Source organism: Ptychodera flava, chromosome 20 (assembly GCF_041260155.1).
Source record: "Ptychodera flava strain L36383 chromosome 20, AS_Pfla_20210202, whole genome shotgun sequence".
Lineage (NCBI taxonomy): Eukaryota > Metazoa > Hemichordata > Enteropneusta > Ptychoderidae > Ptychodera > Ptychodera flava.
This window is the reverse complement of record NC_091947.1, coordinates 14535507-14561450: the sequence shown is the minus strand read 5'-3', so window position 1 is coordinate 14561450 and position 25944 is coordinate 14535507. Positions and strand designations below refer to the sequence as shown.

General features: G+C 40.0%; 1 protein-coding gene across 4 annotated transcripts in view; it reads right to left on the bottom strand.

The window, feature by feature from the left end:
* Window positions 1-25944, bottom strand: part of LOC139120121 (neuronal acetylcholine receptor subunit alpha-10-like) — a 218035-nt gene that overhangs the window by 127584 nt on the left and 64507 nt on the right. The window contains exons 1-2 of one of the 4 annotated variants that reach the window (XM_070684219.1): window positions 22958-23153; window positions 17425-17480 (exon numbers count right to left, since the gene is read on the bottom strand). The gene's annotated coding sequence lies outside the window, so the exon portion shown is untranslated. Of the gene's footprint in view, window positions 1-11727; window positions 12114-17424; window positions 17481-22874; window positions 22890-22957; window positions 23154-25944 lie in introns of those variants that run through there. The other 3 variants (XM_070684221.1, XM_070684220.1, XM_070684218.1) reach the window with 3 other exon arrangements.

The following is a 25944-nucleotide window of genomic DNA, read 5'->3' as shown; positions in this document are numbered from 1 at the left end:
AGAGCTACCGGTGATGATTTACACTGGGCGTTCCCTTCCTTTGACTCAGACTTAAATTTGAACTGGACAAATAGCTTTATCTCCGACGTTACGAATTCCCCGCTTTTTACTACTGTTCGTTTATCGCCAATTAAATAATTGGAACGGCGACGTGTGTAGCTTGACTGGAAAGCCAAAGGAACTAAGGATTCTCTCTTGGTTTTTATTAGTAAGCGAGGGCGAAGAACCGTAAATCGTTTAATTTTATGTGTAAATGTCGCGGGGGTTGTGACTGACGCCCTAAGATATATGTATCTATACATTTCGCAGTGAATTAGAAGAATCCCAATCTTTCGGAGGCCCTTGCGATTTTTTCTTGACATCATTATCTGAATTTTATTTTGCTCTGAGGATGTCCGTTCTTTTAAACTTACATCAGATAACAACGCTCAACAAGCCGTAAGTGGGTTATATGGCAGTCGAGCCATTGTCGAGACCACTGGGGGATTAGAAAGAGGGCAGGAGATAAATCAAAATAGACTATCTTCCGTCAGCATAAAACGTATCTGCTATCTGCTGTATTGACACCATAGCAGACCCACAGATTTTGCGAAACAGCAAGTTTTAAGATAATCCTTAGAAAGGGTAGTTTCTATCGCGGGTCAGTCTTAAAACTTAGTTAAATAATATTTTTTTCGACGGAGTAAATATTATTACTTCATGCAATTGTCGACCCCTTAGCATACCTAACCATGACACAGACAAAGCGTTTTTTCGGAATGTTGTAAACTGAAGCTGTCAGGAAAAATATAAGCTCGTCACGCTCCGGACTGACATTCGACTGTTGGAGCAAAAATAACCTTCAACATGATAACCCTGGGTACTAATTGCGGTAGATTGTTTAGCATTGCATTTCATTCTACATATGGCGAGAAAGATAGATAGAGTGGCAACGGGTATTGTTTAAGGCGTGAAGCGGTTACGTACCCATCCATGTTCGCCTCGCCTCAGGTTGCTCTCGCCTTAGTCTGGTTCCCTGACCCATTTCCCCGGTAGAGGGCGTGGGGAAATATAGGGTCAGGTACCGGCTAATGTAAACATGGACGCTATTGGGTTAAAATAAACAAGCTGTGATTGGATGAAAGTAACACTTGTAACTTTTTCTCATCTTTCTTGGGTTTCGCACTTTCAGGCTCACTTGACACCAACTTCTTGTTTGTACCACAAAGCCGTGAGGTAGAAAGAAAGACTTTTTACCTCCATGATTTAGCCACTGTGATTTAGCACACCTTTTGATACTTTTAGAACGTCCACATGATGCCTGGCATTTTTCACGAAATTCGGACACCATTCTATCCACCGAAATCAATCGTCGTTCACAGTTCCAACAAAGTTTGCTTTCAATTAGCTGTGATATCGCAGCAGTACTTGTGGCGTGTATCGAACGTGCTCTGGTCATTGGGGTCACGCCACAGTCGGCGATGACCTCGATGACCCTAGCGCGTTCGATACACGCCACAAGTAGGCTACTGCTGCGATATCACAGCCAGCCTTCAATCACCTCTATTTCCCCGTACTTCTGGATTAATCCTTTCAGTTTATGTTTCCCGTCTCGTGTGCCAATGTTTTTGGTTCGGATACCGGTGTTCGAACATAATTCTGATCCAGTCGAATTTTGACCGGCGTTTTGATGGTAGCAGCCATATTTATTGTAGCATGTTCTGTCAGGTGACTAACCTCCGCCATCTTGAACAAAATTCTGTTCAAGATGGCTACCCGGTACCTGACCCTATATTTCCCCACGCCCTCTACCGGGGAAATGGGTCAGGGAACCAGACTACAGATTAAGGTTGCTCTCGCCTGTCTTTTCCGAAGAGTGCCGACCATGAATCCTTCGGTAATTTTCGGATTTTCGCCAATTGTTAAGCGAAAGTATGTTCGGCAAAGTTTGTGTTGTTGTTGTCGTCTGGTGCTGAGCAGAATTGACGTGCTGGCGAAAACGGGAGTGTTTTGAGCGTCAAGAAAATGAGTTTTACCGTTCTTAAAAATTCCTCTCATATTTTTATGAATATATAATGAGTGTGTTTGAACCAAATTTGAAAGTCTTTTATCGATACTGTCTGGTTTTACTCAATGGTTTACGGTCAGTCATACCCTCTTTTACACGTGCGTCAAGGAAGGACATGTTTATGAAACTGCTGGCGTGTTATGTTTTGATTGGCGTGAAGCAGTGTTTCTGGCCTGAGAGCTCACGAAGTAATATGGTTGCTACGCGACTGGCAGTACGATGCCATCTCGTCGTATTTTTCGCATAATCTCGTGTAATTATCAACCACAAACAAAGCCTCCAAAAAGTTTAACACCTTTGGAGCTCATTTAAATATGAAAAGCCAACAGTCTACCGAGACGACCATGGAACAAAAGACATGCAAGTGTTGCGACTCTGCCTATATGTTACTCTGTCATTCTACATATGGCGTGCAACGTCACCCGTCATACTACGTCACAGTTTATGAACGCCTGAAATAGATATGCGTACAACATGTAAAGGCGTTCTAAATATCATACAACGAAATATAAATTTCAGTCGAACATGTCCACGATAAATATGACAGCAACGTGTCTCCGCGCGTACGATAAGTTCAGACCAAGAACGCAAAAGTTGCCTTCATATAGTTTATAGTAAATGGCAACTGGTATGGCAGATTAATCTTCTTCTTCCAGGAACAAACAAAACTGATACATCTATTTTGGTTATGTTTTGAAATAGTGATCTGTACTGGAGTGTACACAGCTGGATCTTGTCTCTCAATGTCTACCCACAAATAGTACAGACTCATAATTTGAGACGGAAACGCTCCTTGCTTCCAGCGACGGAATTGGTTCAACTACGGTCCCTTCACAAAGGACCGAGGTTGAACTAGTCTGCTTTGGATTCTTCAGCTCTGGGTCATACTAAAAACAGCGAATGTCGTTTGAATGTCGGCGACACTCGATAAACTTTGAATGATATATAGATCTTAAATATTTTCACCATCTAAGAATTTTCTTCGACTCTACACTTCGATGCGGCACTTCCTACGGTGCAAAACATGTCTGGCATAATGCCATGGATATTGAGGTGACAAATCATATATATACATTTAGTTTAATGTATACAACGATTCATGCACGTCACAGAATGACTGTTGTATGGGCAAAAACCCGCATACATTAGAGAGCGAAATCTCATCCGGACGACGAGCCAGATTTTGATACGCATGTTATTTAGCAATCGCAACATCAACAAATCGGCCCATTTACTTGAAAACACAAATAAAATTTATTTCCCGGAAAATAGGTTCGGGACCGATAGTCTTTGCAAAATAAATAATATTTGACATATAAATAAGATTTCATGCTAATGCGAATTTGAAGCCCTTCCAGTCTCGTTTCCTTGGAAATAAAGAGTCGGGAATCGGCGAGAGATTACGACATCCAAGCCACACTGACAAGATGGATGCCGGCTCGGTCATGGATGAAAGGTTTCATAAATACATCATAGGGAAAGCTGAAACACTAATGGAGAGATTTCTCATTACATCGGCAACTAATGTGATCCAGGACATGATCACGGGGGCTTTGTAAAACGACCTTTAACCCCCGCCAGCATTTTGCAGCACTTACAAGGCGAATCGTAAACCACTTAATTTATTATCACTGAGTCAATTTACGGTCACTTCCTCCGATAGCAATCCGAACCACGGCCAGATAACCATGATATCGGCCTTGCTCCATCGCCAGAGTGCCCGGTTGATCGGCTGATCACAGCACAGCGAAAGGTTGCTCGGTAAACATGACTTTGCGATTCGCCAATGACCATTAATCTTGTGCGCAAAGACGGGAGCAATCACTGTGAGATTTTTGCTTGATACCTGTCATATATTTTACTTTAAGTGATAACGAAAGTATTCGAATATCGGATAATGCTCCAGGTTGGTGGAAAGTACACTGTACTCGTCCCTCTACCTCTGACTAAACTCACATTGGTAATGTGTTAAATGTAGCACGCCTATAGTGGACTCCGTTGTACAAAACTGGGCCTGACGTAGATAAACGTTCCCTATACATGTTCATGTGTAGGCCTAATGTGCCCAAGTTTATACATTTTAAAGTGTGTACGAATCATAGGCGATTTGTCTTACATCCATATTCACCATGCAAAATATTGTTTTTAGGCAATGGCGCGATAAGAAAGCTCAGTACAATAAAACGAAGGCAGGTATACGTAAGAGCACTAGAAAAGGATGGTATTTAAAGCACGCACATCGCACATGCAATAGTTTTCTAGTAGACATCTCTTTTGTATGATTCTCTCTCTCTCTCTCTCTCTCTCTCTCTCTCTCTCTCTCCTCTCTCTCTCTCTCTCTCTCTCTCTCTCTCTCTCTCTCTCTCTCTCTCTATATATATATACATATATTTATATATATCACTTGAGGAAGTCCTGCTTTTAGGACGAAACGTTGTGCAGATACAATAAACTATTTGAACCAGCAGATTGGTTCGTGTGTAATACCCTATAAAAGAATATGTATATATTCTATATGTATATACATAATTATATACAGACAGACAGACAGACAGACAGACAGACAGACAGACAGACAGACAGACAGACAGACAGACATACATACATACATACATACATACATACATACATACATACATACATACATACATACATACATACATACATACATACATACATACATACATACATACATACATACATACATACATACATACATACATACATACATACATACATAAAATTATTTCAAGTACTTGTAATAATAATGTCCATAAATTAACTCACGCATCATAAGAACCATCACATAGAAACTACAAGTCTGATGATCACAAGGATGCATGCACGTGATATTTCGGGTAGTTAAGGGTTTTTTGGCTAACACTGCCTTGTACCTATGTATACGAGCATATTATTTACCCGAGAAAACACTGAAAATATTGTCTAAATACATGTAATGGCAATTATTTGGAAGTAGCTTTCGTTGGGGATACATTAATGTTGCAGAGCTCTACATGTTCGGTTGGTCATCAGCTCCCCCGTACATCGATTGTAAGCACGTGTCGCGAGCCAATAAAAAAAAATCTCGTAAAACGTCGTGAAAGACGCGATCAGTTTTAGCGATGCTGGAGAAACATGGGTCAGGCAAATTCAATTAAATACCTTTTTTCCTTCTATCAGTGATGTCCGTCAAATGTATCTCTTGTAGTTTCGCTGCAGTATAGCAAGCAGTATCGTTGAATAATGAACTGTCTTCTAGACACACGTGTTAGGTAAATCTATTAGCGAAATCGATGCGAGTGTCGACGTCTCGAATCGGCAGCCATAAAAAAACATGTAAAATTCTGTCACGCGAGATAGTTACCATTAAGACAAATTAGATGGCCGTAAAGTAATAACGGGGCCCCCATAAAATGGTGGCGAACACTCTATAAGTCTTCATTAACTGAGTGCACGCGCTGAACCCACGTTAACCCCCACACTTACAAGACATGGACATCTGCGCTGATAATCTCACAACCCACATATATCAGTCGCCTCCTTGGATTATATATGTTCAGATCATACGCGTCCCTGACCATTACGAGTCCAGCACAAGCATAGCTAACCCTATAAATATCAATCAGAGGACATTATGCCTCCGAACCCTGCAATACTAACGCATTTCAACCTTTCATCGCCCTCAAATATTTCACACAGAACAGCTGCTTCCTGATCTCGGTAAGTTCTCGGCGCTGGAGTTGGTACACCCAAGTGACATTTAATGTGGCGTGCAAAGCGCTTTACAAACGTTATAGTAATGCCCGAGCTTTCAGACTAATATTTCATGTCAAGTTCATTATCAAAGCAGAATGACAATTACTCGGAGGAAGATTCGCATTCTACAAAAAATTCGAAGTTAATTGATTGTAAGAATAGATCAAGCGTGGACATGAAATTTACGAAAACTTCGTCTCTCTCTCGATATTTAGATAAGAAGTCCGCAAATATTACAACTGAGTAAATGTCAAGAAGTCAGGACAATTTGTTATCACCTCATAATTGAGTCGAGTTTAACCTCGGGGAATGGGTTCGTGGATTAATATTTCGGTCAAGAGGGCGCGCTTTATTGACAAGCCTTTGCATGCCTTTGAGACTTCGTGCTCTAGATTAGGATAACAAAAGAGACATTGGTATATCCCAATGACTCAACCATTACATACTAAGGTCACTGAAAGAAAAGCTGAATTCCTTTCGTGTTGTTTTGGAGATTTTGGTCTTGATTCATTAAATTATCGACAATTACACTGAAATAGTAAGTGTTTACGTTTCACTTGATTCGCTTGCTTTGCTTTCATACGTTTTGGTCGTATCGTAATGGATATCAAGAACACAGCCAGCAATAACTGGATGGCCTAATTCAAGTTCCTCCAAATCTCTTTTCTTAGCAAATGGTATACTTGCTTTCAGGTCATTACAACATACCCAATAATATTTTGCACTCTCTGACTTATGTATGCAATACCTTTAAATTTACTATAAAAAACTACGTTTTCTTCTCCTCTGTCTAGTTAGTATAAGTCCTGAAAACACAGAGCATTTAGAACTACATGTTATGGTACAGGTGAATTCTATCCCGGCTAAAATTCACTTGTCAACAATGCCATTGTATTTTATGTTGTTTATATTGATAAGTTGAACACCAGACATGATTTTCGGAGAACTGTATAATACAAACAGGATAAAAATACTGAAAAGTTCACCCAATGGTTACAGCTAATGAACTTGATAACTGTATGACTTGACTTCTTAAACATCAGACTCCCCCTCCCCTCCCCCAGCCTCATCTTTTCAGCCGTACCTGTATTGCACACTAGACTGGCTGAAGCGACGCAAACTGACTTTAACACGACGACCTAGTATCCCTACAGAGTATTACACCTACAGTATCCACTTTAAGATTGACTGACTAACTGAATGACTGGTAAAAATTCAATGAATGACTAAATTATTTACTCGCTGTCATGTCTACTACTCACCAAACCACCCAGTCACATTTCACTCACTCACTCTCACTAACTCACTCTGACTCGGTCACTCTCTACCGTTCACATACTCACCACTCACGTACTACAAACATACCTTTACATCTGCCATTCACTCACACCTAGACACATTCACTCACCCATTCCCTCACTCCTCCAATGATACCCAATGGTATACTAACTGACCGACAGGCAAACTGACAGATAAACCCACTCACTCACCCATTTACTCACTCACTCACATATTTACTTGGATGATTTGCGTCGACGTATCACAAACCTTATCAATCACACAAGCTTAATTTGCCTAATACCTAACATTTACTTTGAAATTAATCACCAAGTCTAGCAATGTACCCAGCAAGAGCCAAATAAACTAACCAGTGTTTTGTGCATTCTAGTAATCGATCAGTGGATGAAAATGACAAAAAATGATGACAAGCCAGACAAGAGTAAACAACAAGACCAAATATTACTTTCCCTGAGTTCTATCCGTTACGTCTGAATGTTACTAGTTTGTTGACGATGATAATTTACTATTCGTGGGGGCAATAGACAGCCTTGACATATCAATGTCGGTTAAAAAAAGACAAATGAGACAATATGACAAATGTGAAATCTGACATTTGCGCATACCCGAAAAACAATGTCGAGACCAAATACTTTTGATTTAGTTCTGTTTGCTTCCTGTATGATTGAATTTGACTGTAGCCTTGTCTTGTCAATATTCTATCAAACCGTCATTATAAGTTCGATTGTGGTTCGATTAAGGAGGCTGTTAATTGTACACGAATATTGTCAACAGGGAGAAAGACATTTAATAGCCATGGCGACATTCCCAAACAATTTTATGTCGTGTCTGCAGCATTTCAAAAGAATCCTGCCATGCCCGTGGGGAGCAAGAATCGGGTCTCTGACTTTGAGTAACACGAATTTTCCTCCGAACAAACGAAAAGCTGAAATGTTTACGATTCTGCGCACATATACATCTGACCAAAGATGCCGGCAGATGTTATGATATCGCTTCCTGCGCCGCTAGGATTGTTCGAAGAAAGATTTACTGAGTCTTCATAGGCACGTTAATGCAGTTGAAAAGATGTGGTGTGGGGGCGTTTGGTTTTTATTGTTTTGCTTGTGTACCTTGATACAAAAAAGATCGGAAACGTATGGTGTTATGGACACTCTTAAAAGGCACTTTACTCAGTATTTTACCCTAAATTATCTGAAGGCTGGGTCTGACCATTCTATGTGTGGAAATCTTCAATGCTATCTGAGGCATATTTCTCAAAAGTATTTGGCGACATCTTGTTTTCAGCATTCGACTCAAAAGTTACTATTTCACTCCTATGCCCCCGCATTTTCTCTATGCTGTCTTTTGCCTTATATTTCCAAGTGCGCATATATCACAGACCTTTTCAGTATCCACTTCTGTCTGTCTCTCTGTCCTGAAGACTATCTGTATCTATTCTCGGCCTGTCTACCTCTTTGTCTCTGTAGCCATGTCTGGTATTGTCGATTCTCATTCTTCAGGGTCAATGTCATGTTATTTAGTCAGTAATTCATCATAACTTTTTCGGAGAGAGTGGTAAAAAGTGATCTGAATAGCGGCAGAATTAACGTTTTTTTCAGCTTTTCTTGCGTGTGCAAGATATGTTCACGTGACTGACAGTTTAAGCAAGTCTGGGATCCGAGAAAGGGTGTGAATCGTTTGCCATTCTCGAAAAAATGGTCAAATCTTGCAGTGCGTCAAAATGCACCACTCCATTTCAAAATTCCTCCAAAGGCTATTAATCCATCTACTTATAGGGTCGACTAAATTTTTTCACTATTATTACTTCTATAATGAAAAGTTCGTATTCTACTCCCCAAATCATGTTCAAACACTTACTATTTAGCCTGTCAACACAGCGTCTATACGTGAACAAATACACTGTTATTGTTTAATGTGATTTGAATACTAGTCTGAACCAGAATTAATTCACTTGTCAACGATAACAATGCAGTTTACGCATGTACAGGTTGAATTGTATGTTGAACACTATGCATATCAACGTGTTTTGCGGAGTAGAAAAAATAGTTATTTACATTAAAAACAAAAATGGTGAAAAAGGATGTTAAAAGTTACAACTACTGCTCTTTTTAATGTGTGCTTGTCTGAAAGGCCGTCTTGTAGTGTAGCTGTCTCTCAGAGTGTCGATTGGCCTCGCTAGTTTCCCCCTACCGTCTCTACAAACGTGATGTCATTATGAGTGTCTGTCTTATTTAACGACTCATTCCGTCAACACTGTCTCGGGGAAAGTCGATAATTTTATCAGCTCTCCATGTTGTTGCTTGTATGTATGTATGTATGTATGTATGTATGTATGTATGTATGTATGTATGTATGTATGTATGTATGTATGTATGTATGTATGTATGTATGTATGTATGTATGTATGGATGCATGCATGCATGCATGCATGCATGCATGCATGTATGTATGTATGTATGTATGTATGTATGTATGTATGTATGTATGTATGTATGTATGTATGTATGTATGTATGTATGTATGTATGTATGTATGTATGTATGTATGTATGTATGTATGTATGTATGTATGTATGTATGTATGTGTTGTGCGTGTGCGTGTGTGTGTGTACGCACATACGTATCTATAAATGTATCTATCTATTATGTACATAATAGGAAGTCATCACAGAACTTCATCATATGCCCACACATTATGGTTGACAACAGGTTGCACACTGCCTCCATGTCGTTGTTCACAAGGCTTCATCGATCGATTACTGTTTGAAAAGCTCTACCATGCCATTTAATTAAATCGTTATTACGTTAAGTTTTGATCTTCAGATCAGTGCACAATACTCGGATTTCCGCGGAGTTGACTTTGAACGGGCACATTAGGTTCAGTACAGTATACGGCTGCTAAATTTACTAATAAAGGCGCGATATTTACAATTTCATAAACATGTCTCTCTCTCGAGCTCTTCCGCCTGGAGCTCTTCCGCATGGAAGAGCTTCTAATATCTCTGTTACCGCATTCACTGAAAATAATACCGTGCATTAACACTGGAAAACGCACTGGGACAGTTTGAACGTTGGCTAGAAGATAGGACAGCCGTGGGATATAACCGTGCACTTGTAATTGTTTTGAGAACGTATCTTGTGGTGAACAGAAATACGCTGTGACGACTTGTGCAAACAGAGGGTGATGTGGATCACACTAGTTTGTATGTGCATAGCTATAAATGGCGTATGTTTGTTCGAAAGTTACTTATTTTACTTGAGATGGTATATGCTTTCACTAGTAGCCACCACGGTACCGAGGTGGCCAGAAATAGTAAACTTTAATCACCAGCTCAGCGTGCAGCCTAGAATCACGAGTCATGGCCATTCACGGTACACTGTAAAAGTGCACTTGACACTTTTCGTGTTACTCCGGTAGTGCACAGAGTAACATGTATTGTACTCTGTGGGTAGTGTCACTAAATATGTCTTGCCGGAATCAGTCGCATCCGGGATGTTTTTTTACGTGGCAAACTTTTCAAGCGAGTGTCGAGTCTGCCTCATTTAGAAAACCGCAAACCATGGAAACAATCGTCAGGGGGATGGGGGAACGTGCGTAGACATACAGTGGTGGACTCTGCGTGTGAAAACCTCACGTTTGCTTTTGTGCGGCATTTAACAGTGTGTTAGTCGAATGTAAAGAATAGAACGTCAAAAAGTAGTAGTGAAATCTTGTCACTTTGAATACCAGTTAATATTCCTGTTGATTGTGCTCATAAACCGTTATAGCAATTATTCAGTATTCGCGACCACCGTTAAGTTTACGTCAATACTTACAATGTGGCATTAGAATATTGATTAGTCACGGTAAATAATAGAAGCTTTAGTTGCATTGTCTCTGTAAACCAGCTCTATTGTATTGTGTGAGCGGGGCCATACCGTAAGCTTGCATTGAAAAAACACTGTTAACAAGCCGCTCCAAGACTTATCAGTTACCTTGGTATTTCACGAATGCTCTTGGTTTCCATCGGGAATACACGCGATTGCGTGTTGGCAAATTTGAGCTCGGTAAACAAAGTCAATGGTCCAATCCTTTGGTTACATGATTTGCCAAATTTGCCCAATTTATCATCTCATTATGCTTTGAGAGGCTGTTTGTTTTCTTGCCGACCGATCGAAGCGCCATATCAACAGAAATGCTCACCGCCAAACACAATCTTCACCTGTAAACCGAAACTCCTTCTTCCAAGACCTTGACATTTATACCAGTTTAGAGATATAATGTGTCGTTGCGGCTTTGATGAAGTTTAATTTCTCCCTCGAATTTAATACCGCGAACACATATTGACGGTGTCATCAAACACGGTAAATTGATTGCAAACATTTTAAACGCGGAGGTAATAAAACCTGGTTTCAATATTTGCCAACATTAAAACCGCGCTCAAATTAATTGCGCTGAAATTACACCCTTTCAATAAACAGCGTCAGAACTATTGCTGTCGGGTGGGAGGTAGAGTGGAATTGGCTGATGGGGTTTCCATGTTATCGCAAACGATTACGACGGTATTGCCGAGGCGAGCGCACCAGAGTGAAATTTTATATTCAACATGCTGCGCTATGCCTACGGTAGAAACTTTCGTCACGTACCTGATTACGAAAACCCAATCGAAGTCACTCCAGAGTTCTAGTTCCAAGCGAAGGATCGGAAGAGCATTTGACAGTGCCCCGTCAATTCTCCCACATGATGACGTTCTCGATTTCGCGATGTGCAGCGGCGGCCGACTTCTCGTCCATGGAAGTGAGGCAAGGGAATTCTGGGATATGCACAACAAACACAGGCTTTCGAGAAGCTTTTATTATTTCGTATCAGGGGGTGGACGTGTGACTGCAATCGCATTAATTCGGCGAACGGAAGAACATCATAATCCACTGAGAGTCCAACGCGACGAAGTCATAAACGCGATTAAAACTAAGAAACTTGCATGAGGAACTTCGATAAGCCCGCGATGTTTTGCCAATTTAAATATGCATGTGCATGCTTAAGGAAGTCTTTAAAACCGGGTTTTAATTCAAGTGGCGAAAAACAAGTTATAATTTCAAAGTAATTCGCGACCTTTTGCTTCTCATCTCCTATTCTTAGCCTATTCAATAACAATTTATCACTTTTTAATTTTCTTTCATTTCCCCGTGCCAAAATTTCCTTCCGCTTATTAGCGCCGTTCCTGTAATTTTGACTCGCTGTTTTTATTAGGTCTAGTTCTTGCAATATCCAATAGGGTGATGGCCGTCACTTCGAATTTACTGACAGCCATTGGAAACACAGTGATAACTCAATATATACTCTACGAGCGAGCTCTATGCCAAAACTTTGATGTTTATAGATCCTGGCGCGGAAAAGACTGGGGAGGACTGCCCTGAAGGTCTCCAATTATTTTTAATTGTAAATTTCAATTTTGTGAATTTCATTAGGCTTTTGTTCTTAATCACGCACCCCTCACACTATTATGCGCTTCTGGCTTTCGCTACAGAGGTTAATGTTCCCTGTGCGTATGACAGCCTTTGTCAGGTTGCATTCTAGACCGTGGAATCTTTTGTCGTCTTGTACGTTTAGTGTCACGCAGCATACCAACCAGTCAACCGCGCGCCTTCGAGTCAGATTGCGGACACAAATACTTGCTCGGTATTCGGGGACAGCATCGGGTTAAGTTTTTGACAGAAACGTTGAAATAAAAGTCTGTGTGATTACAGAGAATCGCCACCTAACCTCGCCACTGAGCAAAGACTGATTAACAGCCTGGTGACGTCATAATTGTGCAGAGAGAATGACTTGCGCATATTCGTTTTGTGACCTGTGACTGGGTGAAGACATTAATATCCTTACACCAATACTTTAAAAAAACAAATTAACGCCGAATGAGTTCTAATCTTTAAGAATGAAAACACCAAAACAACATCAAAAGGAACAGGATTTTGCCGCCAATGATCGGTTTTCATGGAACGCTGCTTGCAGTGATTTGTTCTCATTACGTCTTGACCCTCTCGGAAAAGTTGCCAGCAGAACTTAGTTTGGCACCATGATTAGTTATGATTCTTCTTCTGCCAGAGTTATAAAACATGCATGAGGGGAGAAATCAAAACCTGGATGACGCGCTTCTTCGGGAATCAAATTGGTGTCATAATCGCTTCGTTAGCGCCACTGCCGGCGGTATCGACAGCGAGCCGTCTACGGTACGGCTGACACGGGGAATACGAACGCCCGTGATAACATGAAGTGAGCTAATCAAATACAAAACGATATGCCGACCATCCAGCCATCATTATCAACAAAGATTCGATGTACAAAACAAGGAAAGCTCTGCAGCAACTTCACTTAAACCGCCCCGGGGTTCTATGCTTGAGTAATTACAACGAAAAGTATCGCAATACTCCTATAGATAGCTTCGAGACTTGACCATGTTGCTTGTTAATGGATTCGTATTGGGCGCAAAGACAGAGTAATTTTGACACCATGTTTTTCACCATTTCGGCAGTGGAAGACATTCAATATAAGACACGTATATACTGGCGAAGAGTAAATTGGGATTTTGTTTTCATGCAATAGACAGCAAATTCCATTAGTGTCGAGGAATCATAGGTACCGAATCAAACCCATGATGCAAAATATTGCTTATAGTAAACCCCAGCCTATGGACAGCAGCTGTGTGGATTTTATGCACAGCAATTATCAAAGTCAGTCAGCATAGACTACCGGTATATCAAAAACAAACCGCTCATTCAAGAAAATCATTGGCTTCATTATGTTCCGATCGTTGCATGGAACGATACCATCTGATCAAACCCCATGCCAAACCATGTTTCCTCCAATGAATGATAAGGCCATTTCTGTCGGTAAAGGGTCGCCGGGTCACTGACTTTGTCAAAAGACAACGTGTATTTGGATGTCATTAAAATGATGCCCTCTTGCCTAAAGATTTAATAAATCTCTCTCGTATTCCGTATTCGTTGGCTAACGATCGACACATGCTGACCAAACGGTTACATTGAAAATCTCTCGATCCTTATACAAACGTTCTACTTCGCCGCTTTTCACTGAACACGGCCTGTAACAGCCACCAAGCCCAGCTTCTGTCACATGCACATGTTACGATGGAGGCAAAACACACACTTTGGATCCCCCTTAATTCATCTCCCGCGATTAGACGCGATGTAATTTCGACTGAGCAAAATACTGATAACAGACATCGATCGTGCGTAACAGCAGTGGCGCTGTCATTGCCATGGTTTCAACGGAAGAAAAGTTACCGGGTCCATTTTCTTTCTGTTTATTCACACAACCTGCCCTAACAGATTCCGTGCATGCACTACAATACCTTCGGAGATTAGATCTCCGAGTGAAATAAGAACTCTATACGCGTTGGATAAAATTGACTATTCGTCATTACATATCTCCTCAGATTGAAATTTACAGGAGATCTGAAGGCCTGATAGTGTTTTGTTGTTATTCTTGTAAAGATAAATCTTCTTCACGTCGGGAGGAGCTTGTTTCCTGAAATTCAATGATGTTTGCAACTTAAATTCTAGAGGTGCGTGTTGCTTCCGGAACTTATGGCTGTGAAACTAAGCGAAGGTTTACACATTAAAGGTTCCATGCAAATGGACGAATCCGACGTGCGATTTGAGTACTGTCATCTCTTTGCCCTAATCCAGTCAAAAACTGAAAACATCACGGCAAAACTCAACAAAAGATTACCTTTCCTCGACTTTACCTTGACCGACTGTGTATGTCTCTGAGATGCCGTCACGGCGGCGTCCGGCTCGTTTCAAAGACGTGCCGAGGTTCAATTTGTTACCCGGCCTTAGCCTCAATCCCGATCCCGTTTGGAAGATTTTCAAAATGTTGTATGGCTATGCATTTTGAACTGAAGGAGAAGCAATGATATCTTCAAATTTATTGATATTTGACATTCAAATACCGCTCTCCTTATTCACTGCAACAGAAAAAAATAATTTTCGATTGTCAAAAAAATTGACAGTGTAAACCTCTGTGATTTGCAAAACTGGGCCTATATGAGGTGTGGACCGGGAAAGATTGTAATATTTCCGAATGCTTCGGAGGAAGACGATACCCTGTTCAACTTCACCGTGGAGTTCAATACAAGAAAACGCCTCCCCAATCCGCGTACTACGCGACATCACGTACACATTCAGCGGCCTTTACTAGGTAATTGAGATGTCTGTGGTCCTCCACTGCGCTGCAGTAATTACCGTTATGGAAGGTAAGTTAAAATTGACGTACCTTTTGGATTCTAATCTAGGCGCTAATTGAAAACATAAGTAGTAAGTATTTTCTTGCGTGTGGACACGCGGGCCGTTGTCATGCCTCATTTCAAATTTCTATCGGATTACCAAGAATCGCATTTCCCTACAACCATGCCTCTTTAAAATAAAGTTCATTTCAATCGAGTCCATATTAATACAATCAGTACGCTTGAGTGGACATTGGATGGACATTTAAGCGCCGAACACGGGAACTGGAAGGCCGCTAAATGGAAGTGGCTGAACGCTCTGATGTAGACTGGACGCCGGAATGATATGTTCCTACGGGCGAATGTACGCTCTGGGATGGTGAGACGTGTGACCTCGGTAATAAACGCATAACGCCTGTAATCGGCTTTCTCTTAATAAAGCAATCCAAGGAGTCTGCGGGTTGCAATATCCTGCTTTTAATGTCAGTATAAAGTCAAAGCAAATTCATTGCTAATGCCCCTGCCTCCCTTAGGATAACTCGTGGCAAGTTGCCCCCCCCCCCTTATCAACTAATATACAGTTAATACCGTGATTTTTTTATAGTCCCGTCTCTCAGTGCCTTAGAAGAGTAACCTTGACATACATCACGACTCAAAGCCACGTGTTATTTATTCCTCGCTTAAAAGCCATCTTGTGTTTTAATTATACTTTTTACTCTTCAATATCGGAAGAGAGTTTAGCCACTTTGTCAAATGACAATTCATCATTTTATGTCAGTGTATTGAGCAAATGTACAATTTTTAATGCGCTTTATCCAAGCCGTCTAACGGCACAGCGTTTGAGTCACAACAGCTGATGGCCCAGCAACGCCTATCACTTTACTTTCGTCTTCATAGTCCCGAGCCCTTGTGGGAAAATTTCGGCTTTTTACAGACGTTGATGTGATATTTTACAGCCAATTGCAAGACCCTGTAAAAACCGTCGTCCCGTCACACTTGCTCCCTCGATGACTTTTCACATGACCGATTTACTAAACTAGTTTAAATTACATGCAGTTGAACATGAAAGGGATTAATATGAAATGTATAAACTATTAACGACAGCTGTACGCTTATACATAATAGCTGCTGTAGGAAACATAAAACTTCCAATCTTAGAGTAAATGCATTGTCTCAACTGTTGCAGTATATGGGGAAAATGCTGAGTTGCATTACTTGCAACAATTTTGAGAAATGTTCAATAATACTGAAAAAAGACCAGGCCTTTTTACTTCTTTCAGTCTCATATATATAAATATATATATATATATATATATATATAGATTACTATATATATTATCTATAGAATAAGTAACTTGGCAATGCTCACGATAAGTTGTCATGGTGACCCTATTGCGACATCTTTTTGAGGCGCGATAATCTAAAAAAACTCTCTCTCTCTCTCTCTCTCTCTCTCTCTCTCTCTCTCTCTCTCTCTCTCTCTCTCTCTCTCTCTCTCTCTCTCTCTCTCTCTCTCATACACTGAAACCCGACATATTTAACGAGTTCAATCAATAAAAAAGAATTTTAAGTAAACAAGACATCAAAATTATTGCTACATCAATTTTTGTGGACGCCATAATATATATTACGAGCAACTTTACTTGATATACTGGCTGCACAAATTGCTATCCAAAGCTCCTTTCTTAAGTGCACCCCAATTACGAACACGCGGGCCATTTCCTCAATCAACGCTTCCCCGGGGGCTAGAGACGAGACGTCGGGACCAAGCATGTCGTTCAGTGCCGGCCCTCGGTAGGAAATAATGGTTTGTAAAATGGTATCTTCATTTGCCTAGAGCGAAAAACGCGTGAAAGAAGGTTTTCAACGTTCATCACGTTTTTGTCGGGACACTTCGAGACAATTACAATCATGGCTTTTCACGTACGGAGTTCTTTCTTTCGAAGAGCTCTCACCTGTAAGTATCCCTAGTACCCCGCGGTCAACCACGGCAGCTGATCATTATTTTGAAACTTTGAACTGACATGCCTGTACATGAGAGAGATCGATTGATTGCCAACACTCAAAGGATGTTATGGAAAAAAAATGTTAGACGTACCTCAGGTAGCCCTTGTCGTCTTGTTTGCAGAAGTATCTGGAGCTCTTATGATCAATCTGAAAATAGAAAAAAAAAAGAGAACAGTTTAAAGTATGGTTCGATGCAAAGCGAACGTTTATAGCGAGATAACTTCTCTTACGTACATGCATGACTTGGAAGAAAGCAGCCACGGCGAACAGGTTCCCGACGGTGACTCTTAACCACTATGTCAGCTTTGAAGCTAATGCTTCCCGCTTGACTCTTCCTGAATGCCTCGATGGTCAAAATCCGATATCATGAACGCGCCTTTTTACAAGTTAGTATTAGGATACACAGTAAAGCACGATCAAAACGTTAACTTTGACTCCGAATAACAGCAAGCTAGCCAGAACTCACCAGCAACAGTTTGTAGCGATCAAATAGTCGCATTCTTCCTTGCAGCCCATTTTAAGGAGTGCAAATGGAAAATGATGTCGGTTTTGGGGGCTTTACTTATTTATAACCGGTTTGATTTTAAGACAAAGGTCGGGTCTTCAGTGTCGAGGTCCAGTGCCGACATTGAATGGACAGGAATCAATAATCGAAAGCTAAATGGAGCTGTGACTCGAAAACAAACTCGTCTTTCTCGTATACGGTGCTGAGATAACCATCTGAATGTTCAGTTAATTCGTTTTATGTCGTTCAAATGTCAACGTTAAATCTAGCATATCAAGATGACCATCAAATTCAATTCCTGCAGCGCTTCATTAATGTGTGCTTCTGTTTACGCATGTCCGCGTTTTATGTGCAAGGAAAGCTTTGTCAATTTCACGCTGACGTCTAAAGATAGCAAGGACACCTTTCGTAGGTCGTCTCGTATATTTTATTTGCAACTTTAACGACGGTCCCCGGTGTTGAGTGACCACCGCCCGTGGCATGGGCAACATCAGCAAGACCTGGCATTGGAGCGTTTCAACATTCTTCAATGTAACATTCAACTCATAGGGCACTTGAAGAAATTGCAAGCGTACACAGGAAATCTGACAATGCGTGCAGTTGACAGAGATGTTGTACTGAAAGGCCTTTGTATATTTGAGAAGTCAGCGATATCGGTCACAGCATTCAAATTGCAGTGGTCGATAAAGCGTATACCTTCCCCCCAACTACTGAAGGACTGAAGAAAATGAAAACACGTGCTTGGCAGTTGAAACTCATCAATTTCACCTCCTCCCCCTCCCCCCACACGAAAGTTTGGAGGTGCATAAGGCAAGCTATAACTTCCCCAAAAGACGAAAAATTGTTGAAATACGTCGTGGAAGTTGTACATGTAATTGCTGACAAGTGTTTGAAAACACAAAATACTTCAAAACAAAATCTGAATGGTCAGATTGAATAATACATACATGTATGTACTCTGTTTCCATTGCTTACCTTTAACATGCCATGAGTACGAAAAATTTGCAGATTTAAAAAATACAACTAATGCCGTCGAAATATCATGAGTTGCCTGTATCATGCGCGTGTTTACTAGTAAATTATCCACGTCCTCTGATAGAAAGAATGGGCACAGAAAACGATTACGTAATTTTCAGGCGACCACCAGACAAATATGTTAATGAGCTCACGGACACTTTCGCAGACTGCAACCAATGGTGCAGCAATGGTTTATATTACACTCAAATCATGGTACGATCAACATTTTTGCGCTAAAGATCGATTTAGAATGCTTTTCTTGATGTAGATTAAAAGTATTAATAACAGCGACATTGTCTTTTAAAGGGAGGGGGTTCGTCGGAGCTCTGATCAAAGGTTGCTGAAGATCCCTGCGACCGATGTAAACACTGTATCTAGGCGTTTTTCTCGAGGGTCTATGATCTAGGGTACGTTGGCAATTGATGAAATTTAAACATTTGTGTTAACAATAAATATCGTAAAATTTGAATGTTGCAGCTGTTTTGACGTGATGCGTCTAGATATCATGCATGAAATACATTGTTTGTAAACAAGAAAGTCGCACACGCGCAGTTCCGACCACACCCTCCCTTTAAAAGGGGCGAGTTGCTTCAGTGAGTAACGACAGCAAAGTGGTGCCCCGACACCTTAAAGCAATAATTGTCTGTGATGAGATTCATGGGAAATGAAACGCAAGATGAACGGACAGTGGTAATAAACAATAAATCAAGGAGTCATGCCAAGTGTTGAGAAATGCTTATTTTGACATGAAGACACCCTTTTGTTATCACAAGACTTCTGGTCATCGATAGCTCATGGAAAAGTAGAGTTAGGGGAGAACCATTTGATTTTGGGGGGGGGGTATGGAGGAAATGGGTATGGGAGCAAATTTTTTTTCCTGTCACAGTGACAGCAATTTTTTTTTCTACTGTCAGAGCTGCATCAATTTTTTTTTTTCAAATGGAGTAGCAATGCAATTTTTTTTTTCTTTGTCATCAAGTTTGTGATGCGTTGTATATAAGGGAGCCGTCATTATTTACGGCCTGAAACTCAGAAATTTCAAGTGACACCCCCCCCCCGTCAACCATGATGAATTTGAGTAACTCCCCTCTCTAACTCTGAAATTTTGACTGATCCCCCCACTTAGAAAAGTTAAATACAAATAAATGTATTTGTAAAATTTACAAAATACAGCAATTTAACAGTAAAGACCTTTGAAATCCTGATGTACTCTGCTAGACTATCATCAGTTATCTCATGATGGTTCAAAAAAGGTGAACCCATCAAAATGAAATTGCAAGTCACAATAAAATAAAGATATAAAAGCTCACGCAGTATCTAACCATATAGTATATTGTTTAATTTGGATGGGTATTATGACAAGGTTTTCACTAGGATATCTGACCGGGCAGAATTTGAAAGTACAGGGGGAGAACACGTGAGAGGCTTAGGGGGAAAGTGTCACAGGGGCTTTCCCCTATCTTTCATGGAAAGTTTAAGATATTGATGTGTGCAATGGTGTAGTCTGGTGCGCGATCTGAGAGGTGTTTTTTAATTTTTTTTTACTAAGTGAAACTGTTAGAACACCTCCAAGGGGGAGAGCACGAGAGGGGGTTTCCCCCTCTCGTATTGGAAATTTTGGGAAATTGATGTGTTTAATGGTGCAATCTGAGAGGAGTTTCAGGTTATTTTGCATTTGGTAAAACTGTTTGAAAATGACATTGAACACTGCAATATTTTTACATTTTATGCATGATCAGTGTTTGTTTCACAATATTCAACAACCAAACAATGACAATACAATTTGTGAAAAACAGTTCTGTTTGCCAGAGACTGAAGATAAATAAATATACAGGAACGGAAAATTTGTGACCTTCTTGTGTCATTTCTCCAGCTGCCAGCTTCTAATGAAAAGCATGAATATGGTATGTTTAACTGTCAAAATGGTCATTGAAGTGAGGTAAATGAAAACATGTCTCTGTGATAATAAAGGATGAATTCACAACAGTTCAGTTTTGTCCTAGATCCTGTGAAAATTTTGAGAAATTGATGTGCGCCACGGTGCAGTGTAGTGCAATCCGATAGGTATTTTAAATTTGTCTTTTACCAGTAACACTGTTAGAAGAGCCAAGGGGGGGAGAGCACGAGAGGGGTGCCCCCCTCTCGCATTGAAAATTTTGAGAAATGGATGTGTGCAATGGTGCAATCTGAGATGTGTTTCAATTTATTTCGCCAAAATAAATTGAGTAACCCGTCCCCTTTCTTCCTCTCCACATTTTGAGTAACGCCCCCTGAAGTTTTCAATTTTTTTAGTGACCCTCTCCCTTGTATTTCATTACATTTGTTGTTCCTCAATTTTTCATTGTCAACTTGTACATCTTCCTAACATATTTATATTGAGAGAATACTATATTGATTTTAACACTAGTTTATTGACTCCTGTCTTGTGTTTTAAAATTTTCACAATTTACAGAAGTCAAAAAGTCCCCTTTAGATAGTGCCTATGCCATTGAGATATTGCAACAGAAATCCTGAAATATGATTTCTTGGGTCAGGAAAGGGGAGGAAAACATTGAGTGCACTGAGGTGTAAGTAGACCTATGTAGTGCATGCTTATATCATAAGTGCTGGGAAAAAAACATAAGAATTGCTTGTGGTAAAAACATTTGCGCCGCCTATGGCGGCGCGCCGGCAAAGAATACATGAGAATAGGGTTTCCAAATTTTGCTAATTTCTGGTGCATTGTGACAATTTTTTTTTCACTTCTGTCTGTTATGACAATTTTTTTTTTCTCAGGCCATGGCAGGATCAATTTTTTTTTCTTCTATCTCACCTGGCGACAAATTTTTTTTCTCAAAATCCTCCATACCCCCCCCCCCAGAAATCAAATGGTTCTCCCCTTATTCATACTGTCGGTGGTAGCAGAGGTGACAGACACATAAATTGTCATTTTTTAAGTGAACACGACGGGCTTAAAAGCTGGATTATGCTGAACAAATACAAAATGATTCTCAGACAGGACAGTTTCTTTGTGTAGTATAAGCCTACTTTAAAACGACATTTTGCTTGTGATATGAAGCTTGTGAAAGCATCTGGATCGTGGACTTGTCCTTCTAACAATAACACGCATTCCTAATTTGAGCTTTGAGCTCACAGTTCACCGTTTTCTTAGAAATCCTGTTGTGCAATCGATCGGTCTTGGGTCGAAAACCGATCTCTCGGATTTAAGTGTACACACTGGATTCTATTATATTTCTTTCGACCTGTCAATCAGGGTCGTATCGCGCTGATCTTGAAGCCTTTCGCCAGCTCCACTGGGTGTATCGACTAGCTAGACCGACAGGCAAAGCACTTCGCCTCAATCCCAGAGGAATGAGAAAAGTTAGGATGTCTTTGTTGGCCTTTCCTTCTGACATTCGAATTCGTAGGCCACGTTTTGCCATTTTATGCAGTCCCTGGAATCTGACACGATGACGTCTATATCGATTCCTCCTAAATGTAAGTTGAATTTAAAAGCATTGGATAACATCTCATCCGACGGAAGATCAGATTAGGGTTTGAGAATAGGAATTTTGCTTACTTTAAAATCTGAAATCAGAATGCAAAAAAAATGATTAAACTTGCGTTGACAGCGATTCGATATGCTCTAGATAATTCAGGACGGCAGAATAAGTTTATAAAATTCAGATTTCTTGTCAATGCAACGTAATACTGCAAAAAATATCTTTCTAATTTAAATTCTTTTTAGCGCTTTTGGGTACATTTGTTTATTCGCTAAGTTAAGACGCTACTAATTCAAACATTTTCCTAATGCTTATAGGATGTCTGTTTGGCTAAATTAAAAACCTACTGATTGCAATGAAAATCAAAAACATAGATAAAATACGGCTTGTTCAACGTGTTGTACAGTATACAGGGAAATAATTATTAGATTTGCAAAAATTTTAGCAAAAAATACATCAATATCGATCAAGTTCATAAACCTTACAGTTTGATGACATGCTTTTTAACGTTCAAATGGCGTTTATCTTCACAAGTACCTGCTATCGCCGCCGTGAGAAAACAACTCGGTGAAAAATCTTCAGTGGTGAAAGACATGCACACAAGTGTTTGACAACTTTACCGTTCATGCAGTCACGACTGGCTCCACTATGATTGTGATTTCTTGAAGTCGAGGAGCTATCTCAACCGCCCTTCTAAGCGTCTCAGCTCACTTGAAGCTCATTAAAGCTGGATTCGGATGAGATCGCCGGTGATTTGCAGATACAAACACTCAAAGACACTACAGATTGCTACACATCCAGTTCTTGTTACGTGACCGACTCTGTTGATACCAGCAACACTGATGATCCTTCTGCTCTCAGCCTCTCGCCAACAATGACATATCGTTACATCAGAATCTCCAATTGCCGTGTGTCAGCATTTAAGTCGTCCTTGTTGAATAATTTATGAGATACTTTGTACCTTACACAATTACACGGCAACACCGTCTGATGATTTTAATTATCAGCTTCAGACCATCTTTCGCATCGTGAACGCCAATCCATAAATTCGATTTGGGCGCTAGTACGTGTAACAAGTATTAAGGAAATTCAACTTATAAAGACTGGAAACCTTGTTGCTGACTCAATGGACCGTACACGTTACAGAGACTGGGGTCCGCATTTACTCAGAAACACAGGATAAAGTACAATTGTTTTACGAGTCTTCCTCCGTTTTGAAAGTCACTGTAGAAGATAAGCTTGCCAGACTGAGTATAACCCCAAACCCCATGGGGGTCGGTTAGTTGGTGTTGCACAATTCAATTTCAAAGAAAAATTAGCATAACATTGGTACAGTACTGTAACGAAAACAAACCGAATCGTCTTCTTAAACCAGTGAATAAATCTTTGAGCAGCAGTAGAACAAAAGATGGAGCTTATATCAACTCTTCAACCGTGGGATTCAGGGTCATGTGTTAGATTATATCATGTGGTTTAATTTATACTGAGGAGAAAAAAATCTTGACAAGAAATATAAATGGTTATCGAATGACAGAGGGCGGAAGTACGACACTCATCGTGTCATCTGCACACCTGCCTAGTACGTAACTTTATATACATCACTGCAGAATTCTAATTAAAGTATCGCATAACTATATTCCACTGACAATTATGTGAAAAATGGCTAGAGGAATGTTTGGTTTAATGAGTGGAGTACACAATAGCTTTTGTATTCACTGTCGGCATTTCAAAGAAATCCTGTCTAGTCCTTTGGCGTTTCGGAGGCAGCGAGAATCAGTATGGGTTTGCCGTGAACTTCCACATATACTTTCCAGCTGGGTACGGAATTATGGTCCGTGTTCTGTACAAGAGTTAGGTTTTAGACTTTGCGCGCATTTTCACAAATCAAGAGGGAATTGTTGATTGCGGAGAATAATCATTTGAGTGCATTTTGAAGTTGCCATGCGGCATCGGAGTACCAAGGTCATAAGACAATTACCAAAAACCCGCATTTACATTTTTGGTTCATTATAACTACAGTTATAACTATAATTATTATAATAACAGTTATAATCATAACTATGGTTCGTTATAATTAGATCATTATAAATTCAAAACTTGTGGACGTTTCTTTTGACACATTCATAAAGGAAAGCGTTGAAAGTTGTTAAAAGTGACTGGCTCACATTCAAAAATTGATTCGCTTGCGTATCCTCAATATGAAAAATAACTAACGCTGGAATTAATTAACCATTAATGCAGTTTTTGTAGCCCGGTCATTATAACCGTCGCCAGCGGTGCAGTAATTATAAGACAAGACGTCCTTCGCTCCAGATTTCAACAAAGCGATGAAATACCAGAGGCTAACGATGGATGACGTCACAACGATCAGGTGGTCATTGACCTTAACAGTTTCAGGCTCTGGTAATGCACCGACAGCTGCTAATAGTTGTCACAACGCGATCTGCAATTTAGAATGGATCATCTAGACAAGTAATGGTAATCTCTAATTTTTTGTCGCCCTTCAGTAATTTTTAGATTAACAACTTGAACCATAGGCTGTGCTTGTTACGATGAAAAAACGTTATTTAATTTCAATTAGCCATAGCTAATTGCCATCTGTCATGAGCATACAATTACAGAGATGATTCGATTGTAATTCACAATACGGGAAAAGGACACAACGGCGACAAAGAGTCGGGTGGTAATTTAATGTATTCAGACTGAGTAAAAAGTATTTGGCGCTATAAACATGTGATGGAAATGACACAGTTGTCTACTTCAATCTTTTGCCATTTCTTCAATGTTCTTTTTTTTCAGAGAAGAATTCCTAGCGATATAAATCAATCTTAAGAATATCAGTGATTGACATTACTACGTCGCGCTTACATCTTTTGATATAAAGTACGTTTCAACGACACCAAACATCTCTACAGTAATGTTTTAATTACTGTGACAGTTTAACCTCGTTCTGACATCATCGCTTTGTAAGTATCTGATTCAGGGTCAGTCTCATTGGTATTATGATAATGATAAACACAGATGTTATCAATCGAAAGAATTTCCTTTCCCGATATAGAATTAGTATTTTAATTACGAGAAACACAAGAGTGGCATGCCTATGTCATAACGAATACTTGAAACCGACGACGAGGAATTGTTCAATAATTATTAAGTTTATGATGAAATCAACAATCATCAACAACAGATAAAATGCGATAATTAAATAATTGAAAACATTATGACGTTATGTCCTAAGGGAGCCCCCTGCTGGTTTTCTAGCCACAACTCTTCTTCCTCTCTCATTACGTGTGTAACACGTAATATTAAAAGACAATACATTTTCGTGGTGTCAGAAATTGATTTCTCCAATTTGCATAATTTACAACCCAACGAGAATGTAATTATATCTTGGAATTTTAATTGTATTCTGGCGCATTCTGCGTCTTCTCAAGAAAAATAAAATGTGTAGAATGTTGTTCGATTGGGATTGGAAATTCTGTAACTTAAGACTAAATAAGCTAAGCCAAAGTGTATTTACCGTAACGCTTAAGTGATTTCTGAACTTGTATATCGTTTACTCAAGAATCCATTTGCTCAATGACCCATGCATCGAGCAATCGAAGCA